The following is a 23,132-nucleotide window of genomic DNA, read 5'->3' as shown; positions in this document are numbered from 1 at the left end:
CATTTTACTTATGATGGATATCAAATTGCTACCGGGGTGAGGAGGGTCTTGTTGGAGGTGGAGGCAGAGAAGATGAGGTATAAACCTCATCTTCTTAACTTCAAATGCGGAGCTAGGGCGCTGGTGACCTTATACGGGCGCCCACCTTGTGCCTACGGTGCCACACCGTCGGGCAAATTCGGAGGGAGTGCACGGGGTAGTTTACTGTCGCCCGGGAACTTGTTTCAGATGTATTGGCAAAGGATGCTGCTGTGACCGGGTCTTTGCAGAAAACGTCAGCGGAAGCAATGGACAAGGCAGAACTTCTGGCAGCACAAAAATCTGTGCAGCCGAATGGTCTAAAGAGGACTCGGCGGTGCTGAGCTCAGCGCAGCCGGTGGTACAGAAGACTCAACCGGCAGTGCAGAGAGCCGCACAGCCGGAAAAGCCAGTAAAAGTGAAGCCAGCAGTGTCAAAATCGACACAGCCGGCAGCTACGAACAAGCAACCGGCAGCACAAAAAAGCCGTGCAACCGGAAGCAGTTAATAAAGCGAAACTGGCAGGGCAAAATCCTGCACAGCCTGTTTCGCAAATTACCACTGAAGCTGCAATAAGAAAGATTAAGCCTTCTGTGGCGAAGGAGGATGAGTCATCGGCAGCGCAAAAAGCGGCGCAGCCGGTGGAGTGGCCTCCAACGCCACAGGATGTCCAGATGGAGGAACAGTGGAATGATGACCCTGAGGAGAACGGCATGGACGTAAACAGTCGGGGTGAGCGACGGGGACGTTCCGAGGAGGAGGACCAGTCACAACTCCCAAGAAACAAATTCAGGAATACCCCAGACACAGCTTCGTCGCCGGAACACTCCGGGCTGTCCGGTATGTTAACAGACTCGTGTATGGATGAGCTGTTGGCGTCACAGTCGCCACACACATATTGAATGTACATATGTATATAAATTAATTAATTAAAAATGCAAACAAAAAGTATAAAGTATAAAATTTCAAAAAAATATATCATATGTAGTAAAAATATACTTACCATGAATATACTTACCTTATTTATTTTCATTTTCTTTAAAGTCGAGGAAATCGAAATATGTAATTATAATATACTTTATTTTGTATTATTGTCTTGTGTATTACTCATTTTTGTAGTACTTACCTATATACCTCTTCTCTGTGTATTGTCCTCACCTAAGACAAAACATATAAATAGTGAACTATTAAACATAAATATAATTATATTACAATACAACTTTACTTTTGTAGTCCCTACCTATGTGTTACATACCCTAGAAGTTCATCCCTCTCCAGTACCTAGAACAAAAATTATAAATATTATATTAATATACATCAATGTTCTGTGTACATTAATGATAAATATTACTTATAACATAGTTAAAACAAATACTTGTTATTTTATAATTAACTCCTCTTTGAGGAAATTTCAGTGTTTTTGGCTATCTATTGATCATAACCGGTTTTCAGCCTTTTTCAAATTTACACACGTACTTCATGTATTTTGACTTTCTTTCGCTGCTCGGGTTACTACTGCCCAAATAGGGATAAACGCACTCAAGCATTTACAAGAGACCATGGTATTGATTTTTATGCACGCAGGTATTGGTTTTACCAACTATTATATTGTAGATCTATAATGTCAAAACTTAACATTACTTGTTGGACTTCTTTAAATTTATATTATAAACATATTTCGTGTCTGTATTTTATATTTAGTTATTTAATGTGGTTTAAATTGAACCTGAAAATCAATTGTAATTATTCGCCTTCTCACGTTTATTTGATACCCGTTTATATGATACCCGTTTATAAATCTGACTACGGTCTACAGCGTATCGAATTGATGTCGAGTTTCCTCGCTTTGTTTTTACAGGTATAGATACAAATCAAACAACCTCATGGCTAATTTAAAAATAGGATCTTTAAACATAAATGGTTTAATTTATAAAGATAGACAAGTATTTTTACGAAACTTTTTATCTGTTAATAGTTTTGTTGTCTTGTGTTTGCAAGAAACCCATATTAATAATTTTACTTCTGCTATGGAAATTGAACTGTTTTAATTCCTTACAAACAAATTGCATGGAGTTTTGGTGATGGAAGATGTAAAGGTGTTGCAATGATTGTTCTTAATCCTAGTTTAAATATAGATTCTTTTCATTCAGACATGGAAGGGAGGTTATTATATGTAGATTTATCTGTACATGGACTTAAATTTAGAATAGTAAATATATATGCACCATGTAGTGAAGTGGAAAGAAATGAATTTTTTGAATCGTTAATACCTATTTAGTTACTAGTAGACATGTTATTTTAGTTTGAGATTTTAATTGTGTTTTAAACACTCGGTTATATAAAATTGGTGGAAATGTAGAACGAGGATTAGCGGGTTCCAAAATATTATCCCAAATTATAACTAAATTTAATTTATTTGATGCATATAGATCCTTATATCCTAATGAAAACTGTGTAACATGGTCGAGAAAGTGCGGTGTAGATGATTATTCTTTTATTGGTTGTAGGTTAGATAGATTTTATATTAGTAAATCATTACTGACAAATGTTGTAAAGTGTGCAATTTTGCCCTTTACTATTTCAGACCATGATTTAGTATTAGTAGAACTAAATATTGGTGAAACAATTACATTTGGAAATTCATATTGGAAATTCAATAATTAATATTTAGATGATATTGAATTTGTAGATTGTTTTAAATTTGATTGGAAAATTGTGTCTAGAATTAATGAAGTAACTTTTGAATATTGGGAAGACATGAAATTGTTAATAAAAGAATTTTGCATTGATTACGGAATGGGTAAAAGAAAATAAACATATTCTGTAATTAAGTCGTTAAAACATCTACATAGAACTTCAACAGATTTAAAAAACATGTATATAAAATACGGATATCGAAACTAGAAAATGACTTACAAAAAGGTTTTATTAACAGAAGTAAGACAAATATCCTTAATGGTAATGAGAATCCTTCTTCTAGCTTTGCTAACATTGAACAATGTAAAGGTTTTAATAAATTATAATGGTGTTGATTGTAAATCTTCAGAAAGTATTTTAAATGCTTTTGATGCTTTTTATTCTTAATTGTACACAAGTGAACCTATTGTTAATTCCTTAAATGATGTATTTTTTTAATAATTTACCTAAAGTTTCAAATGAAGATAATGAAATTTTGTCACAAAACATAACTAAAGAAAAGATATTGTTAGTTCTAAAGGACATGGATAAAAATAGATCCCAGGTAGTGACGGTCTAGCAGTTGAGTTTTATTTTAAATTCTTTGATTTGTTTGGTGATGTATTAAAAACTATTTATGATCAATGTTTTGAATTAGGTTATATGTCACCATCGCAAAAATTATCTTATATAACTCTAATATGTAAAGACAAAAATAACAGCACACATGTTAAAAATTATAGACCTATTTCGTTATTAAATGTTGACAGAACATTTTTATCTAAATTTTTAACAAATAGATTAGGGAATGTGTTGCCATCAATTATCTCAGAAAGTCAAACTTGTTCAATAAAAGGTAGGACTATTTTTGATAATGTTCATTTATTAAGAAATATCTTTGACTATTGTAATCAGAAAGACATTTCAGCTTGCTTTATAAATTTAGATCAAGAAAAGGCGTTTGATAGAGTGTCATGGGAATACATGTATAATGTTTTGAAATCCTTTTATTTTGCACCTAGGTTTATAGATGTCATTAAAGTTATATATGCAGATATTAAATCATCCATTATTGTAAATAACCATGTGTCTGAACCGTTTGCTTTATCTAGATCTGTGAGGCAGGGCTGCTCACTCAGTCCATTATTGTATGTATTATGTTTGGAACCTTTTGATTTAAAAGTACAAAGTAATGTTAACACTAAAGGCATAAAAGTTCCAAGTGCACCATTGGAAATTAAAATATCAGCTTATGCTGATGACAATACGGCAATTTAAATGGATGATGTCTCTATTTCTAATTATTTTAAGGATGTTAAACTTTTTAAATTAATTAGTGGCTCTAAAATAAATTACTATAAATCGAATGGAATCTTGATAGGAAAATGGAAAAACAGATCAGATCACCCTTTTGGGACATCATGGGTAAAAAAATTGTAAATTGTTGGGTTATTATTTTGGTTACGATATTAATTATGATAATATATGGTCTTATTTGTTTTTAAAAAATTAGAGAGTTCTTAATTGATGTAAATCTTTTAAACTTTCATATAAAGAAAAGAGTTCCATTCTGAATTGTTTAGCCTTTTCAAAAATACTATATTATATAAGTGCTGGATGTATACCTAAAATATATTTAAATATGTTTCAAAAAGCATGTTTTAAATTTTTTTGGTCGTCTTCGTTTGAACCTGTGACTAGAAAGACGTTGTGCCTACCTTTTAAAGAAGGAGATTTAAATGTTCCAAATGTTTTATACAAATGGTATTCATTGTTATTATCCCATGTACAAAAGTGTATATCCGACTATAACGCACCATGGACATATTTTACAAAATACCGGATAGGTTTCAAGTTAAGAAAATACAATACAAAGTTTGAAAGCAAATTATACCCTAAACGTAATAGTGTTCCGTTATTCTATAAATAATGTCTCAAAGCTGTAGAGATTATTTTAAAGATTAAAATAGTTACAAATTTTATTAATATTACAGCGAAAGCTTTTTATTGTATGTTGTTAGAAGTTGAAGATAATGTTGTCAAATGTAAAGTGAATTTTCCACAAATTCAATTTTCTTCTTCTCTTAAAAATATAGTTTCTAATGCCATTGACCCATGTCATCGAAATATTTGTTTTACTTTAGTACATAATTGAACGTATGTAAATAATAACCTTCATCTAAAAAATATTTCAAAAAATAAAAATTGTTATTTTTGTAAAAATATTGAAACAGTATCGCACCTGTTTATAGACTGTTCCTTTTTTAATCCTCTTAATAGAACTGTTCTTTATTTGTTAAATATTGCCATAGATTCAAAAATTACTCTTTTGGAAAAAATGTTTAGATTCCTTGATTTTATACCAGATAGTGCTGGTCATAATTACACGTTTTAAGTCATTTTATCTATTTCTAGGTTTGTAATTTGGCATATAAGAAATCAAACAAAATATCATAAAAAATAGTTTCAAATTATTGACAGCCTTACTATGTTTTTTGTCATTACTAAGATTGAGAATTTTGGTTGATTTTAAAAGATTGAACTACTCGCAATTGTGGAATTATTGGGATTGTATGATATAATTGCCCCTGTCAATAATGAACTTGTTTTCGGTACCCATTTTTTGGTCAACACGTACTCCCACTAGTCAACTTCTACCCGATTTGGTCAACACGTACCCTCCTTAAAATTATTTATATATATCAAAGACGTGAAATATGTTTTTGATATGAATATAGGTTATAATTTTGTTCTTGCTTTTTTGGGAATTTTGTTTTCAATTTTTTTTTCTTTCAGAGAAGAAATACCCATCTGTTCGCCCAAAAAGAAACAACAGAAAAATAAAGCTGACACCTTATTCAACTAGAACTGAGCCAACTCCCTTTGATTCTGAGCATGTATTGCTACAAAATACAAACACAAATATTGAAGCTGAGCCCAGTACAAGTTCTCAAGTATGTGAGCAGTCAAATGTTTATCAACATTAGAAACTTGCCAAAAGTTCTAATTGTGAAAATAATTTGGACTTTGGAAAGACTATTAAAGAATTATTGGAAGAAGTTAACGCGTATAATGAAATAATTGATGAAGTGACAGAAATCTGCGAGGATACAGAACTCCTGTCAGATAATGAAGGGTCTGACTGTGAGATAGGAGACACTGCTAATTTTGACTTCGAGGCTAATACTCATACTTCAACAGAAGATGTGCCTTTGGAAGACAGACCAATTTATAGTGGCCACAGTATGACTGTAGGAACCAGCCTTCTACTTATTCTTCTGTACACCAAAACACATGAAATATCTTGGAGTCAACTTAGTGATCTGCTAGTCCTCATTGGTCTGCATTGTGCAGAAGAACATCCAGGACTGAAAAGTTTGTTTCACTTTAAAAAGCACTTTGCAGGGTTCAAATCACCATTGGTGAAACATTACTTTTGTATACATTGTTTAACTTGTGTAAATGAAAACGATCAACTGTGCACAAATACCTTATGTGGGAAAAGCATTAAAGACACAAAATCAAAATCATATTTCATGCAGGTGCCTCTAGAATCACAGCTGCTAAATTTCTTCAACATACCTAATTTCGCAGAACTACTAAAACACCGATTTCAAAGGAAGAATAAAAAACCTAGCAACTTAGAAGATATATATGACGGCGAATTATACAAAAAATTGTCAAGCAAAGGCGGAGTTCTTTCTGATAGTTTTCCCTACAATATATCATTCACCCTCAACACGGATGGCGTACCATTGTTTAAAAGTTCAAAATTTTCTATTTGGCCAGTGTTCCTTATGATTAACGAACTTCCTTTCAAATATCGACGCCAAAGTGAAAACATGCTATTTGCCGGGTTGTGGTTTAGGGACGGAAAACCTTTCATGGGTACATTCTTTCGACCGATCCATAGCAATTTAAAGAAACTTGAGGATGAAGGCTTGAATATAACTGTTTGTGGAAATGATATTTTATGTAAAGCTTTATTAATATGTTCAACAGCTGACCTTCCAGCCAAGAGCACATTACTGAATATAAACCAGTTCAATGGAGCATTTTCGTGTTAACAGTGCTGCAATAAAGGAGAGACATTTAAAACACCAGGAGGAGGGTCAGTTCATGTCTTCCCATATGAAAAAGAGAAACTATTCGGATTTGGAAACAACAGAACTCCTAAAATGTGTCAAAGGGATGCAATTGAAGCAGTAAACACCAAACAGACTGTTCATGGAATTAAGGGACCCTCTTTTTTATGACATTTATATACTATGATTTTGTTAAAAGTTCAAGCATTGACTATATGCATGGCGTACTTTTAGGAGTTACAAAATTATTGATAAAGCTTTGGTTTTCCACTTCTCTAAGTAAACAGGACTTTTCCATTTCATGCCACTCAGAAGCAGTTGATAAGAAACTCCTTAGCATCAAGCCACCTTCTTTTGTGACAAGGATCCCAAGATCTATAACCTCACATTTCAAGTATTGGAAGGGTTCGGAATTAAGGTCCTGGTTGTTTTTTTATTCCTCACCATTATTACACGGGTTGTTGAGTGAAAGTTTTTATCTCCAGTATGCCTGTTTTGTTGAAGCAGTGTTTTTGCTCTGTGGATCTTCTGTCACACCAAATGATATAGTTAGATCTCAACAGTTTTTGATGTACTTTGTGATGACATTTCAACCATTGTATGGGGGCAGATATATGACTCTGAATATTCATCAGACTGTGTTCGGCAGCTATGTCCTCTTTGGGCATATTCGTGTTTTCATTTTGAAACAGCAAATGGAGATACAGTCCAACCTGCCCGAGCGACCGCCCGTTAATAGCGACCAACAGTCAATAACGACCACACCGATTTCCTCCCGAACGATTTCACTATATATTGAACCTGCGAATAAAGCCCACATGTGAACAAAGACCAACGACCACCCTTTTAAATTCCCAAATCTCCATTTTGATAGCTTACAACGACCACTGCAATCATAAAAATCAACGATTTCACAACTTTCAAAAAACAAAATGGCCGCCAGGACGCTGCGTAGTAACGTGATACACATCTTACCAGTGGACTCATCGGTCGCTATGGAGATATCGGCAAGTGACAGTTTATTGCACTCGATAGCAGTTGTTTGTTTATTTAACATGCATTGCTAATTGGTAGTCGCCTTCTTCTTTTATGCATTTGACAGTTTGTCAAAAGTGTAAAAATTTGCCTTTGTATTTAAGTGACTCGCGATTAATGTACTTATTGCCGAAAATATCAAAGACAAATTTGGGGCTTTCATAAACTCATTAAGGAAATTAACGGTTTTATATCGAGGGGTTAAAGCCAGAACGTGATAACTCCATTTTTCAAATAGTGGAGAAAAACGCAAAATTAAGGTTTGACAGACTACAACTTTTAAATGAATATGAATATCAGCATAATATTTGGTTATAAGATAGGTAATAGTATTGTTATGACATTTTAAACATATTATATGATTGTATAAAATATTTTAATGCTTTTGTCTTCAAAATAGCACTTACTTCATTCTGGCATAAACGTAAAACATATATTTTCAGAGTACAACTGTGTTAAGTGCACTTGGTTCCCTTTTTGCATAAGAATTGAACGCTGCTTTTCCTAAGCCATACAGGACTTAGTGCCATTAAAGCAAAACAGCCTTGTGCTATGCATCTATTTTACGAGACTAAACGAAACATGTGCACTTAAAACAAGTTTATTTTAATAATCATAATGGTAATTCTTTTTGTAGAAGTACATACTTATTTTCTTTTGCATTCTAGATTTCAACAGGACGTGCAAATGTGTCTCCAACCTTAACAATGGAAGAAAGTTAAGATTCAGATATTCTATTCCACATCTGCATCTTATCTATCTTCTAATGTATCTGGGTCTGGAATATTCTTGAAATACTGGTGATATTCTGAAGGAATTATCCCTTCAGAGCAAAGTGATTGCAGGTCTTTCTTCTTTGTTGCTGTAATTGGAATCTACAAGTGTTTTATGTCACATTTTATAGAAGGTCCTTTGATAGAGGATTTGATTTGATTTTATAGAGGATATTAGTTTACCACACTGAAAACTGGTGTCATCAAAACTGCAATTAAAAAAACACATACCCGGATCACAATTGTAGTTTTATCAATTTTATTTTTGTCCATATAACCTTTTGTCCACTTACATTTACAATATTTGGCGGCATTACAGTTAAAGCTACATGCATGATATAAAAAGCGTCATAGTATATTTCATAGGCACTACAACATACGGAGTTCTTTTTGGTGTAACCCTCACAATTGGTTCCCATTAGTAAATATACAAATGTAAATTTCTTTGCTCATTCTATGGAAGCAGGTACACTATCACACTCCATCTGGGTATGTCCACTTTCTAAATACTTTTGTTCAATGGTGTCTATGTTTTTACATTTTTCAATGCAACAGTAATAACCTATTTTTGATTTTGACCACTACAACAGTCAGAATAAAAACAGACATTCTTTTCTGTCATGGGAAGAGATTTCATGTAAGTCAAAAGACAGGTTCCCACTTCACAGCCGCATTTTCCTTCAGTTTCGTTCCACAATAAACATGTCAAACTTGTGTTTTGTAAACAGTAAAAGAAAATATTGAAACTTTTTCTTTTTCTTTTATATAATATAAACTTGGCTCACACGAGAACATGGAATCGGTAAAACAGCCTCTAGATAAAATCTTATTTTACCATCTTAGTGGGAGAATAATGTCTTTTAGATAAGCACCAATAAAGGCATATTCTCCCTATCTAATTACAAATTAGCACAATAGTTTGTGTATTCCTGTTTAAATAAACAAGATGCTATAATTCCTTAACAAGGTAAGGGCTTCATATTTTGTTTTTACCTTAAATTATATGCACAAATGGCTTATTTTTAAATGATTTAAGTGCACTTAAATCCTTTTGGCACATGTTTTACTCTCAATATGTATGAAAACTTATTGTGCCAAAATGACTTAAGTGCACTTGAAGCATTCTGGCATACACCAGATTTGTCGATAAGCACTTAGTGCACCTTGGTTCTTTCTATGTTGTATTCATGATGTGATTCCAGGGAATAGTGAATGTTGTAGAGCGTTGGAATAACTTTATGAAAGTGCAAAAAAGTGATTTTTGATAAAAAGTGCACTTATCACGTTCTGGCTTTAGCCCCTCGATATCATTTACGATGCCTATTAAAGACAAACATTTTGATAGTCATTCTCTTCTTAAATTTCTCCGTAATAAGACGTTCATAGATTATAGAAAAGTAAATGTCAGTTCAAGTTAACCATCATGGCTTCCAAGCGTAAGTTCTTGACGTTGGAAGAACGCGTTAAGGTCATTAGTTTGTTAGGTAAAGGACACAGTTGTATACGAGCCGTTTGTGATCTTGGTGTAGGAAAAACTCAAATTCAGAGCATTTTAAAGCGTAAACATGAGATTATGGACGAATTCGATGAGAACGTAAACTGTGAAAGTAAACGCCCTAAGCGTGAGTCGGAATTCGCGTCAGTGAATGACTTAGTGCATACGTGGTTTGTTGACGCAAGTGCAAGGCTCTTGCCTGTGTCTGGACCTATTTGCTATGTTATGTGTATTTTGTACTTTGTTCTTTGTAGAATTACATGTACATGTATGTATACATGTATGTCAATAGTTATTTATACAGTATATGATAAATTAAATAAATAATAAAAACATAAGGGAGTAGAAATACAACATGTAATAAATATACAAATGTAAAACAAAACTGTGTTTTCAATCCTTTATTTCATTATACATGCATAAGTATTCAAACATTTAAACAATAGAGCACATACAAAGATAAGGTACCTGTTAAAAAACTACTAGCATACATGTATTTTGCACAGTCTCAATCGACCCTGCGAATAAAGACCACCTGTGAACAAAGACCACAACGACCAAATCCCTTGAGTGGTCATTATTGACAGGTTGGACTGTATAACCAAATTATTTCATGGAACACAAAATGTGGATTTACAAATTTTGAGTTCTGTTAATATACGTCAAAGTCTTCCAACACTTATTGATAAAATACCTGAACATTTAAAATCTGCAGAACAAAAACTGTTACCAGCAAAGATCTCGAAGCATATTTAAACTTTTCATGTGCAATTTCTGGGCAAGGGATAACAACGACATTTAGCTAATGGATTGATGCATATGCTGATAGAAATGATCCATTTTGATGTTCCGATCTTAACTTTTTATAGCCGTGTTTTATTGCGTGGGGAATTGTATCATTCTAAAGACTATAAACGAGTTGTGCAGCGCAACAGTTTTACTGTAAAATACTTTTGTGCAAACAGCTGTTGAATAAAGTTTGGATACATTGAACGCTTTGTGACACATGAAAAAAATAATAAGGTGATAAATAATTTTGCTTCAGTTCGAGTTGCTGAATCGAATTCAGGCATACTGTCCGATTTATTAATTCCAAACACTCTTGCAATAACAGTGCCTCATATACACAAGATAAAACCTACTGACAAAATATATGTGGTAGACTTGAACAATTTACTAGGAGTTTGTGTAAATATTGTGGTACCTAAAGATGATGAGGCAGTGACTTTTGTGTGTGAGCCACCCGATCGCTTAGAGACTGATTAATAATAGCCTTGAAGCATAGATTTGTTAATTTGCTGCCATGAGATGAAAAAGTAGATGTTGTGTCAATACAGTCATGTAATTAGTGTCTGTTAATTAACAGAAGATCAAATAGAATCTCATTTGAATTATATGTATGTTCGAACTCATAAATTACAGTCCTGAGTGTTATTTATTATTTAATTCTCTTCTCATCTTATGCAAAGTGTTTTAACAAATACAATGTTAAATGGCAGGTCTTCAAAATGACCAGAAAATGACAAAAATAATTTTTGAAATTGATTTTTTTTCTTCTGATGCATTCCAATCTGCTAGGTCACAGTCTTGTTGACCAAGTTTCAACTTCTAAAACTAACATAAACCATGTTAATATACCAAAAAAAGAGTTGAAAAAGTTGAAAACACTTTCAAATTTGGCGTGTTTAAAAAATACGCACAATAATAAGCAAACAAATCAGCCAACATTTGTACGCACAAATTTGTACATCAACTTGAAAATGTAATCACTTGTTAATGTATAATGAACAAAATGTATATCTATTAGACTTTATTTCACTCCCGCAAAGTTAAATATAGAAAGCTATTGTGAACGCTATGTGTCCATTTTCTATTGTGTATTTCTGACGTTGACACTTTTAGATGCTGTTTCTCTATCATGTCTTTATAGAACCAATATAATATTTGTTCATAAAATATATTGTAGCAACTGGCTTTTCTGATGTTTTAGCTTGACAATTTTCAGAGAAAACCAAAAGTATTTACGTAGCCTGTGTGTCATTCACTATCGTCTCAAAACCTTGACACTGCCTTTCTGCTCCTCTTAGAAAACAGGACAGTGAAGGCATTTCTTACTGCAATATTGAACAGTCATATGTTGATGAACCTTAAAAGGCCAAGGTTGAGAAACACCTTGCCCCCACCATTATATTGCTGCTATTGAGTTATAATTGTCTCCCTGTCTTTTAGGAGAAAAAACGATACATAGTAATGGCTCCATCTGTATGTCCGTCCGTCCATCAAACTGTGTCCGATTAATAACTCCTTCATTCATTAAAAGATTTTGAAAATACTTGGCATAAATGTTCATAATGTGACGAAATGTCATGCACAAACTTGAATCCTTATCTCCAAGGTCAAGGTCACTCTTGGAGGTCAAAGGTAAGCATAGTCTGGATATTTCATGTCCGGTCACACCTCTTTCATTTGAAATAGCATGGTACACATTTCACCATAATAAGACGATGTGTCATGTGAAACGCCCAGACTTCCCATGTTCAAATTTAAGGTCACACTTGGAGGTCAAAGGTCAACATGGTATGTTAAAGGCTACATTTTAATTTCTAGTCCATAACTCATTTATTCCTCAAGGGATTCTGGAAATACTTGGCACAAATATTCACTATTATAAGACGACATGTCATGCAATTCTCGAAGGTCAAGGTCATACTTGGGGGTCACATATCAACAGAGAAAACTGTATTATGTGAATGTGGAATAAGACATCAAACTGGGAATGGACATATTTTTGGTGATTATCTCAAACAAAACTATTCTTTTTATGATCTCAATTTATTTTGTATTTTTTTTTCTATATTTCAAGCTTAATAAGCAATTTGTCATGACTTTTTTATTAACAATGATTGTATTTTTATAAGTTGTACTGTATTTTAAAACCGTGTTTATGCGCTGCATGGACACAGTTTTATTTAATAAGGATTAAATAAAAAAATCAAGTTTTGTAGTAAAATCAATTTTAATGATGCTATATTATATGCAAGTATCTTTTTTATTATAATGTGTCTAACTATATAAATACAATATGTAAAAGTGCATTTTATGAACAGTTAAAAAAACACACTTTATTCTCAAATTGATGTCTTATTCCAACTTCACATAAAACTGTGTTTTAGGGTGTTACAGGATTTTTTGTTTGGTCCACAACTCTTTTATTTATCAAGGGATCTTTTTTTAAATGCCACCATAATGAGAGAACATGCCATGCGAAACACCCAGACCCATATCTCCAAGGTCAAGGTCACATTTGGATTGCAGATATAAATCACACTGTGCTGCTACTTTTAAACTACAGTTGCCACAAGTGTCTGACACTTTGTTCATTTAATATAAGTTATTTTACACAAGTAACATTTCCGGCTACTTTTTGGCTTCAGTTTCCGCTAGCGGCTGACAATTTGTTCATTTAATTTAGGTTATTGTACCGAAGTATTGTTTTCGGCTACTTTTTTGGCTACAGTTGCCGCAAGCGGCTGACAATTTGTCAAATTAATGGAAATATTTCACTGTTTTCTGTTTCTAGCTACCTATTGGCTACAGTAGCCGCTAGCGGCTATGGTAGCCAGTACCGGGTATAGGTTTTGGCTACTCAGCCGCAGCCTAGCCGCTACTGGCTGACTTTCGCTACCTCCAGGATACCCGTTTCGGCTACCTTGTTAGGTAGCGGCTAGGTAGCCTCTACCTAGCGGCTAGTCAGCCGCTACCTTTTCATTTCTGTAAGGGCGTGCAGACGTCAAAGACTGCGTGTATGTTTGATATATCCATGTTTACGTTTTCTTAACCATTTGTTTTCTTCAATTAAATTTCTTGATATATCGGGCCGCTTTACTGTCCAGTCACAATTTATTCAAATAATAAAGTTTTATGAAAAATAAAATAAAATACTAAATATTTCCGTGCAGTGGAACATTTAATGAGTCATTAGACTTATTTCTGAAGTCCTGTTAATTCAGGATATGCAATAATGTGTCAATACATTAACCTTGGTAGCAGCTAGGTACCATATTCTTAATATATTGTTTGTTCTAAAAAATATGGAACTTTTCACGAATTTGCGTGTCATCCTTGCGCAGGGAACGGAGTAATCTTCTCCCCAAAAGATGGAACAACGCTCCATCTTCATTGGATAATACGGTTCCATTTGTTCCAAGTTTGATCCAACTTTCGACCAATTAATCTGGACGCTTTTGGCGCGTGACTTGTGACGTTTACGCATGGTTTCACGGGCGCCGCCATCTTGGATTTTATACAGTGATTTTAGTGTTATTTAGTGTCTTTTATTCGTTATTTTGCATATACTTCGATTAAAATCAGTGCCTTTTATTTGGATATATCTGCTTCAGATAAGAAATCGCCATCGCAATAGTCAATATATGAAAATTTCGCATGACCTACTTCTAAGCGGGAGATTGTTTACACGAAAATTCCAAATATTTTTCAGGACAAGTTTTTCGATTATTACGACTCGTACAGCATGTTCTTTGGTATTAATCGAACCGTTTAAGTGTAAACTGAATGCGTGTACATTGATTTTCATTGCATGCGTATTTCGGCAGAAAATCGATGCTGTCAATTTTACCCCACCCACCGATGTTTGCATTGGATTTTCCAATCATTACAACATGTTTTTAAGGCCTGAATCCGTCGTCAGCTAATATTTCAGGTGGATATCAGTAGAATGCACGTTAAATTATATTTTTCAACCGTAAATGTGCTGTATGATAACACTAAAACCCTTTTTAAGAGTTGTTTGACAGACATGCAGAATATCCCCAAAGTCAGGAAGCATGGGAATGGGTACATTATCTTAGCCCCAACTGAGGCAGCCAAGGCCATTAAGGCTCAGAGGGGTACCAAGCCCAAGTCGCAATGCAAGACCTCCGAGCAAATGCGGAAGGAGGAAGAGAACACCGCACAGAAGGACGAGCGGCCCAATCCTGACAGGTTTTACCTGTTGGGCTATCATGAGCTTCAGGTTGGTCAGTACCAGGAACAGACATTCCACTGGTTGGCACAGAATGACATAAGCTATGCTGCCTACCTCGTAAACCAGATGGAACTGGAAGGCGGCAACACCGGCGACAACCCCATGAATCATAATAAGCATCAACTGAAGGTGAATATAGTTTCATTTCTTTGTGATATTTACAACTTATGTATAAATAGTTTTCATAATGCTTCATATTTTCACTTTACACAGGCCTATCTGCAAGATTTCCCCGACGGCAGACTGGCCATCAAACAGAAGGGGGCGAGATGCAAAAGAAGGCGGACATGGCGCTGTCCCAAAAGAAGAAGGTCTCGGCTACATCACTGTTGGCTTCTTCCCTCAGCCCCGAGGCAGTTGTTCAGAAGCTACAGAAGTCCAAGGCTACAGCTACTGTGAAAGGTAAAAAGCAGTACATGTAAAGGCATAATGAGTATTTGTGTGTACGTATGTATAAAATGCATCACCTTGCAGTGGTATGTTATTTAATTAACAGCAACGACAACCTCTCTTGGCGACGACAGCGATTCGGAGCTGGTGGAAGCAGCCGTTGCAGCCGAGTCACAGGCTTCTGCGACCAAGTCTGCCCACGTTGTCCCGGCAAAAGATGTGCCGCTCTCAACTGCGACAGAGTTGCGGAAGGAAGTTAACCTTGCGAGTATTCTGAAGCAGCCAGGTATGCATTATCATTGATTGATAGTAATTGCTGTTATTATAAAATTGTTGCTATATGAAAATTTCAGTTAATTATATTGAACACAGGTTTCATTTCTGCATTTTAGTTGAACATGGATAAGCCAGTAAGACTGGTTGTGGTGATTCTGCTTTCTGCTATTTATTCCTTCTTCTCTTTTCTTCGCTTATAGTGTATTTGGGCTAGTAGCACCGGTCTATGTGTGTCTTCGTGGCATTATGGCTTTACTTTGTTTAGCTTCAAGCATATTTAATACTAACATTAATAACACACTTACTCAATTAGAAATGAAATTGCATGCATTGAATAACAAAGCATGATGTTGATTTAACGGCAAATTTGTGTTTACTAAATAATTAAGAAATAAACCCCTGTCCACACCCTGGCGACTGGAAGCGGATCCTTCCCGCCGTCGACCACTCTTTGGTCTCCAAGGCAGCTGTCACGCACAATGCCCAGGGGAGGATTGAGGTGCATGTCAGCCAGTTGTGGTACTACCCACCACAGCCGCCCAGTGTCAACACTGGCCTGCCTTATATTTAAACTGTGTAGCAAAAGCAAAAAAGCATCACCTTTTAGACCCTATCCAGATATATATCTCTTTTGTGTCTTATATGTACAAATAAGTCACCAAGAAGCTGACGGGTCAGACCAGAGGAACCGCCACATGGGCCACCAACATCGGCAACGAGAAGGGCCAGGTTCTCATGTGCGTCATGACTTGAGCCGAGGGAATCGGGCTCGGACCCATGATGCCGGATTGGTCGACCGGTACGACAGGGCTGGGCAACCGCCGCCACAGGTCATGTATGTGGACAGAGACTGCTGTGGGGACTCCTTGCTGCGCAAGTTGTTCTATGCCTGGCCGAACATGATCATGAGGCTGGACATCTGGCACTTCATGCGGCGCTTCTCTCTCGGCTACTCTACAGACGCGCACATCCTGTACCCAGTCTTCATGTCGCGTCTCTCGAAGGCCATCTTTGAGTGGAACGCGGAAGACTTGGACATGTTGCGGAAAGCCAAGCGACTCGAGCTCATCACTCGCAACGTCACTGACCCCACCCGAGACGACAAAGTGCGATGGCTGACAAAGACAGAGCTTGCCAACTACTGTCGCCGGCGCACAAGGGGGACGGAAGAGACCACGCACCTGATTGGTAAGCATTGTGTGGCGTGTTTACAGTGGCTGTTGACTTGAAAACATACTGCTTTCTTTGTTATATCTAAGAATAGTATAGATTGCGGACATTGTTCTTTCAGAAGAGCTCATTCAGACCTTCATGTGGGACGAAGGGAGGGACACCATCGGGGTTTCACTGTTTGATACTGAAGTGATCACTGAAGTCTGGGCCAGGCAGCGGAAGCATGTCCAGTGCATACAAGACACAGAGGGCATCTCGCTCTTCACCGTGACTGGTATGGCCAAGAAGGCGGGGATGGTACTTTGCAAGTATAGGTGCGCTCGTGGTTCTGTCTTCTTGGGGTTCTTCCACAACCACTTTGCAAAGTTCATCCCCGGTACCACATCCTCGGAAACCCATTTCCAGTCGTACGTTCTGGACGGACTAAAGCGATGGAACGAAGACCTGGAGCTTGTGACCACCGGCTACAGCAACTACTCTGGCCAGATGCTAAGCACGGTCAATGAGCTCAGTCTGAAGTTGCTTGACCGCAAGTTGATTGTCAACTTCAGACCTCCCATGAAGTACACTGGTGAGTACTTGTGCAATACGTGTACTGTGTCAGCAAACATGCAGGTCATTAGTATTTTCACAGTATCCAACATGCAATTTACAAATTTCAGATGAGAAGATAGGACTGGAGTACCTGTTTGCACAGACTGGCCAGGTGTTTCAGGACTACGTGCTCATGGACGACAGTGCTGTGGGAGGGAAACTTGAGCCTGACCCTCGCGGATACGTTGACATGGAGTAGGAGGGGATAAATGAATGGTTCGAAGAGATGGAGGACCCCACTCAGCCACCGGTAGATCCCAGTCTGCACAGGCCTGACCCCGAGGACGTTTCTCTGCGTCGACCGCCTGCGCCGTCCAGTCCGGTCAGACCGCCTCCCCCCAGTGCCACACAGAATGCCCCGGCTAGTCCGCCACCTGCTGCAGCGTAAAGTTTGCCCATCTCTTCCAGGCCGTCCACCAGCACAGAGGGACAATCATCATCATTGGTAATAATTATTATGAGTTGTTATATATAGATATCCATGTTATATATAAATATATATATATTATGTTGTTACGTTTATACATTTGGTCTTTGTGCTGTGTGTTAGTTTCTTTCGCGTTGCATTTCAGCGAACTTGTGACATATCCGGTGACAGCATGCCAGGCTACAATCAGGTGGAGTACCTGGCAGACTATCTGTACTCACTGAGGTCCCAGACTCTGTCACTCACACTGACCAGATGGATCACATTGTTCGACTCTGGGACCTGCTAAACGGACTACGACAAGCAGCTCACTGTGCCTAGTCCTCGCCAAAGTTCCAGGCTGAAAAACGTGTCTACATCTACCTACAAGGCCAGGAACAAGCAGAGTGTTGTTCCGGAGACTGACACAGTGAACAGGTTTGTAACGCAACAGTTTGCCCAAATATGTAGTGCATTGTACAATACGTGAACTTTGTAGCTTACTCTTACACTCTGACTCTGAAAATAATAGTTTCTCGTTTTTCAGAACCATACGGGGTGAAATCGAAGGGCCAGCCCAGAAACCAGATGCCAACCGTATCATGGCATGCTTGATTGTGAAGCTCTGCGGCGCTTTCCCATCACCCGAGAAGCTAGACGGCCGAAGGCAGGACCGCTGGACCCTGGTGACGCGGGCCTACCGCAATATCCGTCAGCAGGTGCTGGACAGCCCGCTGGTAATGAAGAAGACAGCCTTGCAGCTCTTCAATGTCAACAATGCCACTCTGACCAAGTGGTACAATGACAGAGTAAAGGTAATTAGTGCAAATATTATAACCATAATTAATTTATTGGCAACAATGCGGTGCATAAAAAAACTGTTAACATATGTATTGCAGTTCTTATTTGACCATTTGTCTGCTTTCAGAGTCAGGAGTTGCTCATTCTTGAGCAGGGCATCCGGCTGCCAGTACCACCATGACAGCGACCATGCCGTTGCCACCAGCTCTGCAGATGGCCTCCGCGTCATCGCTGTCACCTGTTCCGCCTCACCTTGCCCAACAGTTCTCCGGTCCAAAGAACCTGGCAGGTGCTGCGACAGTGAAGAAACGCCTTTTTCCCATACGTCCAAAGCCTGAAATCCTATTCACGGCCACTCCTTTCAAGCTGGCAAAGGAGTCTCCGGAAGCCCGGACAACTCTCTGGTACCACCGGAAACAGAAGGAGAACGAGGCTGCGGGAGAATATGTAAAGCGTAACAAGCAGCAGCGAAGCAACATGACATACACATGCAGCAAGTGTGGTGAGCTACGCCTTCCTCCTGGCCACACGCAGTATTTCGGCAGCTGGTTCTGCATGAAAATGGCAACACAAACTTTCGAGGAGTGGCGCCAGGAGAAGGAGGAGGAATGGCGGAAGCACAGAGAAGATGCAAAGTAGTGATTTTTCTAACTTGTTGTGAACATTAAAAAACACAAACATTGAGAACTGTTGTATAATTGTAAACATTGATGTGCAAAAATATTTTAAAGCTACCATTCTTTGATAATTTATCAAAGAATGAAGGTCAAAAGTCCTTGAAAATGCTGATGGAAAGATTTGTTTAATTATATGGGTGTATTTTGACTCCAATTCACACGATACAGTCATTGTAGTTTAATGGAAAAACGCATCTTACTATGTGAGATAAGTTCTGGGTTCAAGTCCCAGCAGTGGCATATGAAGTGTGAAATACAGAGCCATATGCTTAAATATACACAGTTATCTCTTTAAATACTGCAATTAAATATAATTAATCATGCTAAAGGGGCATTACTGCTTACCCATTTTTGGGACATTATTGTGATTCTTGGTCGACTTTGACTTTCAAATAACAGATTGTGCATAAATGCTTTTAAGTTTGTGCAAAACAAGTCGAAGTGTGCAAAATATAAAAAAAATTACAACTCTCTGAGGTCTAAAAGTCATTTTAAATGCCACTTAAAGTTGACATTTTTTGTAAAAAATGGCCCATTTTGTGCTGTCAATTATGAATGTTTTACGCAGTCAGGTACAAAAGCGTCCATTTTATAGCTTTTGTGACCATAATCTATAAAACTGCCAAGTTTCATCCAAATCGGCCCCGTGGTTCCGATTTAATACGCCGTCAAAGAGCTTCGGTGTGCAAAATAGGGCATTTTTCCCGCCTTTTTTCTTGAAAAGCAAAATCGACAAAAGCCTTGTCGATAAGTGGTTTTTACGACGCGATTAACTATGGCCCTGTCGACAACGGCCCGCAAACGCCTTTTTTTCGGGCGCTTTCTGCGTTTTTTTATGGCCCCTTTTTGCGTTTTTTTAAATTGGAACGGCTGGGGAGAAGATTGCGCTTCTTCCTGCGCGCAGGGCCATGCTAATCTTCTCTGTATCGTTCCAATTTGAGTATATGTATTGCCGAAGCAGTATGAAAAAGTAGGTCGCCATAATGCTCTATATACGTGTTGTTATCTGATGCACACTTTTGCAGGTTCAAATGCGCACTAAAATGCCCGTATGCGTGTGTTCCGCCTCAGATACTTACCAAGAGGTATTTCGCCCGGCAGTGTATATTCGCTTTCTACGGTCGCAGCGTACTAGGATACGCGAATGAGATGCCGACATCGTTTCAATCGCGTGCAACGGAACAGAAGAGCGCAGCTGTGAATAGTAAATATTAAACATTGCGACGCACTGTACTAATTTTACCACTCTATTTTTAACCACGACGTATTGTGTTTTCCGACCAAAAGCTGTAACGTATACAATAGCTTCACTATTAATTGCGTTTTCCGACCAATAGCTGTGCGTTTACAATGGCTTCACTATTAAGGTCGGTCATAATATACTAAATAGTTTCCCTGTATAATTCAATGTAAAAGCGCGACAACTTTAAGCGAAAATAAGTGCAACATTTTGCACATAGAGACCCCATAACAATACATTTTCTTAAAGGCCATTCTAAGCGGAATCGATTTATGCAATAACAAAGGTACGCCATGTTCAAACCAAGAAAGAACTTGACACGAATCAAAATCGACTGTTTTTGCAACTTTTGTTTTCGGCCGTTTCTTAGTGGAATGTAACCTTCTTCAGTGCACTGCTTTACTATAGTCTTCAAGTTTATCATATTTCAGGGATTCAGTAGTGAACACATATTCATGCCCTACCATTATCTCCGAAAGATAAAACCCGAACAATAGTTTAAAGTGTAAAGCATGCCTTCGTGTCAACTATGATATTTTGTTAGAGAGTACAGCACTACATGAAACGATTATTTAGTATACTGTAACCTTAATAGGAACTCTCGTGTTTGGCGTTCGTAGCGGAATACTACAGAGCGTAACCTGTGAGCTGATATACAGGTTCAGTACATCAAGGAATGCACGGGCGTTCCCTCTTTAACAACTCTGGTTTCACAACAGTCACAAAAAAATCGTGGCCTTAGTGATTCGTTGGTCGTTTTTTCATAAACGAGCGATTTTGAGAAAAAATCATGATGATTGTAATGAGATTCCCAGCTTTGACTAAAGAATGTATGATAGATGATGCAGTTGAACGAACGGTAAAGGTACATGGAAAGAGAGGAGCGAGCATGATAGGGGTTATAAATATCTTTACTAAGAATGGAGTTGCCGACACAGATGTCGAGTGGATTTCGTCTGGACCACCTGGATCTCTCCAATATGATGTAACCTTCAAGGAGAAAGATAAGTGCCTTACGTTTTTAAATTGTACGAAGCATCAATCCGTTACGCACAATAATGTACTGTATAGATTCCTAAAATGTGGAAAGCAGATTGTGCACTGCAGGGTTCACTGGTTGCCAGCTTTCGTAGGTGACCACGTTATTGCAGAAATATTTGACAAATTTGGAACAGTTCTGAGTATTGAACACGACACTCTGAAGGTGGGGGATTTCGTCACCCACTCAGGAGTTCGTGTCATCACCTTAGAGGTCGATAATAACAAAGAGGACAGCGTCCCTCATATGATAGAGTTTGAGTGTGGCGCTAGAGCCCTTATCACAATGCGAGGGCGTCAACCCCTCTGCTTATACTGCCAAGAAGTTGGTCATGTTAGGATGAATTGTCCAAATAACATTAATGCTATTTTCAAACAAAAAGAAAGTGTTGTAGAAAGACCCAAAACAACACAAACCGATACAGAAACAACCGAAAAGAAAACAATCAAAGCAGAAACAAAAGAGAATGAACAGCCGGAACCAAGACAGAAAGACGAGGAAGGATATGAGGTCGTTGGGGGAAAGAAGAAGAAAGCTAGGAAACAGGAAAAGAAGAAGGAGGCCGAGAAGAAGAAGGCAGATGAAGGAGAAAGCGATACAATGGAAGAAGACACAGAGGTAAGGGGCGATAAAAGAGGCCGGGAGACAGGGACAAATGAGGATCTGTCCCCGTTACCAAAAAATAGATTCGCAGTACTTGTTGATGATGACCTAAAAGAACGCCCGCTTGTAATAGATTTGGATTTAGACTCACAAGACCTCGTAATGACCCCAATTAACATTGAACCTTTAAACACAATAAAATGTTACCTTCCATGCGTAACAACATGATATCGAACACTTTATTATAAATCTTACATAATTTAAAACCCTATGTACTATGAAACTACTCAACCCCTTAAAGGACCGTGTTTATGGCCTCTGGCATTGAGTATAATTTTCTTTCAAATATTATTATTTTTAAATAGAACATATGTACATACATGTATCATTATATCTTCATTATTGAAATATAATGTCTGCATATATACTGACCACATAGGTATTCTATGTGAACGGTATATTGGCATATTTACAAAGTCATTTTTTCATATATATAACACAATATATGTGTTATTTTTTCATAATGTATATACAGTTTTTCATTTCTGTTAACATAAAAGTTACAAGCTAGGTTAGTGTGTGTAAACGCGTTTTGTGTGTCTTATAAAACTGTTTGTGTTAAAACACCAATCATAAGTTTTTACACTGTTTATCTAGTATATAGTATACTTTTTGTGATAAAACAAAACATATGTATATATAAAATCTGTGTAAATTTCAGTATGTATATATGGGCATTTAGGGACCGTTGCTTGCAGATTTCGTACAACATAAATGCAGATCTTTTTTTATGTAAACGTATAAATT

At 37.1% G+C, this 23,132-nt stretch overlaps 1 non-coding gene and 1 pseudogene across 1 annotated transcript; both read right to left on the bottom strand.

Annotated features, from left to right (window-relative positions):
* Nucleotides 1-14,167: 14,167 nt before the first annotated feature.
* Nucleotides 14,168-14,232, bottom strand: LOC127832862 (U6 spliceosomal RNA; annotated as a pseudogene).
* Nucleotides 14,233-20,298: 6,066 nt separating this feature from the next.
* On the bottom strand, nucleotides 20,299-20,406 carry LOC127832861 (U6 spliceosomal RNA). The gene has a single exon (XR_008027201.1). It is a non-coding gene; the product is annotated as a U6 spliceosomal RNA (small nuclear RNA).
* Between the last annotated feature and the right edge of the window lie 2,726 nt (nucleotides 20,407-23,132).

The sequence above is a fragment of the Dreissena polymorpha genome, chromosome 5 (assembly GCF_020536995.1).
Source record: "Dreissena polymorpha isolate Duluth1 chromosome 5, UMN_Dpol_1.0, whole genome shotgun sequence".
In the NCBI taxonomy this organism is placed as follows: Eukaryota; Metazoa; Mollusca; class Bivalvia; order Myida; family Dreissenidae; genus Dreissena; species Dreissena polymorpha.
The sequence above is the reverse complement of the archived record's forward strand: the minus strand, read 5'-3'. Positions and strand labels throughout refer to the sequence as shown.